Source organism: Cannabis sativa, chromosome 5 (genome assembly GCF_029168945.1).
Source record: "Cannabis sativa cultivar Pink pepper isolate KNU-18-1 chromosome 5, ASM2916894v1, whole genome shotgun sequence".
Lineage (NCBI taxonomy): Eukaryota > Viridiplantae > Streptophyta > Magnoliopsida > Rosales > Cannabaceae > Cannabis > Cannabis sativa.
The window spans coordinates 75,092,002-75,095,180 of NC_083605.1; positions in this window are offsets into that span (position 1 = coordinate 75,092,002).

The following is a 3,179-nucleotide window of genomic DNA, read 5'->3' on the forward strand; positions in this document are numbered from 1 at the left end:
AATTTATATTCTTAAAAAATATACCTATCAAACAAAATTAAATTATATTTTAAAAATTATGACAAAATAATTAAAATAAAAAATTATATAAAATTTTCTTAGAAAAAAATAAAAAAAAATATACATGAGTTAGAAAAAAATTATGAAAATAAAATCAAAATAAGTATTAAAATTAACATAAAATAATAGGAGAATTTTTTTAAAAAAAAAAAATTAAAAAGTAATTTTTAAAAATTATTTAAGTTTATATTTTTTTTAATAATGGGGTGTATTTATAATTTTATGGGATGTAAATATAACTCCCCCTATTATTATTATTATTATTATTATTATTATTATTATTATGAGAGTTCTACTTGCATCTCACAAAATAATTAGTGCCCTAAATATTAAAATAATTAAGTTTAATATAATTTTTTAAAATTATTCTTAATATTTTTTTCTCACATTATTATATGTTAATGTTAATATTTATTTTAGTTTTATTTTTATATTTCTTTTAAATCATGTATATAGTTTTTTTAAATAAAATTCCGTATAATTTTTTATTTTAATTTTTTTGTTATAACATTTAAAATTTATTTTTGTTTGATAGGTATGTTTAAGAATATGAATTGAAAGAATTTTTTTTAGAAAAACTAATACAATTAAGTATATATTTGATGTAAAATAAAAATTATTAAAATAAAGTATATTTAATAAGTTTTTAGGATGTAAATAAAACTCTCCTATTATTATTATTATTTTGGGTACATGTATTGAATTTCAATTATATGAGCAAATATGTTTTTTTTTTTTGCAAACTTATAATAAACTTCATACACGTGAATTTGCCAGAAGAGATATTCAAATTCTGCAGGGAACAACATAAATAATATTACACTTAAAAAAACTATATAATAAAAGAAATCATGTTATATATAGATGTATGATTTATTTATTCCATAAAAAAAAAAAAAACAGAAATTAATAATGTTATGCATGCATGGCTAGTACAAATAATAATAATTCAGACAATGAATTCTTGCTTGCATGAGTTGGAAGAAATTAATGCTTATTATTTTATTTTATGTTCTTTAAAATTAATGAAAATTATAAAATATAAATTTAATTTTTTTAAAAAAAAATAAAAAATATGCTAAAGGGTATATAGGATGATGAGGATGCACCTTCTTCTTCTTCACATGGGATATATTTATATACATATATATAAATCTATACAGACCATTATTCACTCTACAAAAATTTTTAACCACAAACCTATATTTACATATATTATATTAATTTATGATGTTTTATATAAGTATGGAAAACGTGGATTTCGATTTTATTTCTCTATATTTAATGTATATATGGAAAACTGGTGAATCTGTAACAATTTTTCTAAGTATGTGCCATTAATTAATGTGTTTGTTGCAGAGATGGATTTTATTTAGGTATATATTAATTGATACTATGATCACTACAATAATTTTCTATTGTCATAATTTTTTCTGATGTGTTGCCACTAAAATTTAGAATTATATATATATATATATATATTTGAGGAAAAAAGAATTATATTATGACTACAATATTTACAACAAGTTTGAAGAACAATTAACTAACTAAACAAAGCTATAACATTTCAACCAACATTAATGAACCAATGTTGTAACTAACTTAATAGTTGTTAGTTAAAACAGTATATAATCATACATTGTTTGCAACATTTAGTGATAGAAATTTGATTCGCGGGATGGGTACCCACGACCACGAGTACTCACCCTGAATGGGAAGGAAATTACCTACCTTATTGGGTAATGGGGTGGGGGTAGAGTGCAATTTTATATACCCAAAGCGGGTTCAAAGTGGGATCGGGATGCTACTACTCACCCACCCCATATTCGACCAAGATATATAATTTCTAAACTTTCTATATAATTCAATTATTTTAATAATTATGCATTAAAGTTATTGACTATACTTACAAAGTTAACTATTAATCTTTTCTAACTTACCATATAATAGACTTTTTAATATAACGTTATTTGTTTATTTTAAAATAAATATTTTATTTTTTATTTTTATTTTAAATTACATTCCATTATTATTATTATTTTAATTTTTATGAGTATCCAATAGGTCCCCATACCTAATGGAAATTCTCCAATACCCAAACACATTGAGGGTTAAGCGAGGTAGGAGCGGAGATAGAGGACATAAATGAGAAACGGGAATGAAATTGAAAGGTGCCTTACTCGTTTATTATCCACCCAATTTCCATCTCTAGCAACATTATCAATTTTAATAATAATAAAAAAAATACCATAAACTCATTAATTAAAGAAATTCAATAAACAAAACAACGGGAATACCGTGAAAATTTTGGAAGGTTCATAGTGGGATCCATTTTTTAATGCATGAAGCTTATAAGTTTGCCTAGATTTTTAACATTTTGGGAGACTCACAAAAATAATAAATTGTTTAAATTTACTTATAATTAGATCTTTGACACTTGTAATTTCATAACCCAAATATTTATGTTTTAAATAAATAAAGAACCGTTTGGAACAAACTTTTATAAATATTAAAAATAATATAAAGGAATAGGAATGGATTCAATAGAATCACTATTATAAAACATTGTAATAATATTTTTACAATGCAATTAATCACCATTATACTATTCATATATGAATGAAGATTAAACTTTACACCTCTATATGTAATCACAATTACACTATTATATTATTTACGTGCATTTTTTTAAAAAGATTTATAGACCCACATACAATATTTAACTGTTTCAATTTTGATTTTGAAAATTTTAAATAATTTTAATTTTTTTTAAATGTGTGAGTGGACTTTGTAATTCATCCTTAAGTTAGAAAGAAAGAAATTACAACTTAATTATGCATGTATCGATATACCAAAAATATTAATGAGCATTATTATTGGGCATCAGTGGTGTCTAACACCTCTAAATTATCGTTTTGCGATTAGTGATATTCCCTAAAAGTTATTATATTAAACTATATGAAACTCGATATTTAATTGGACCAATATCGATATTTATACATAAAAAGGTATTAGGCACCACTAGTATCTTTTAACATTTCTCAATATTAATAGATAAAGAGCATTGTTATTAAATATTATTGGTATCTAGATGCACTTATGTGTCCCCTTGTGATTCC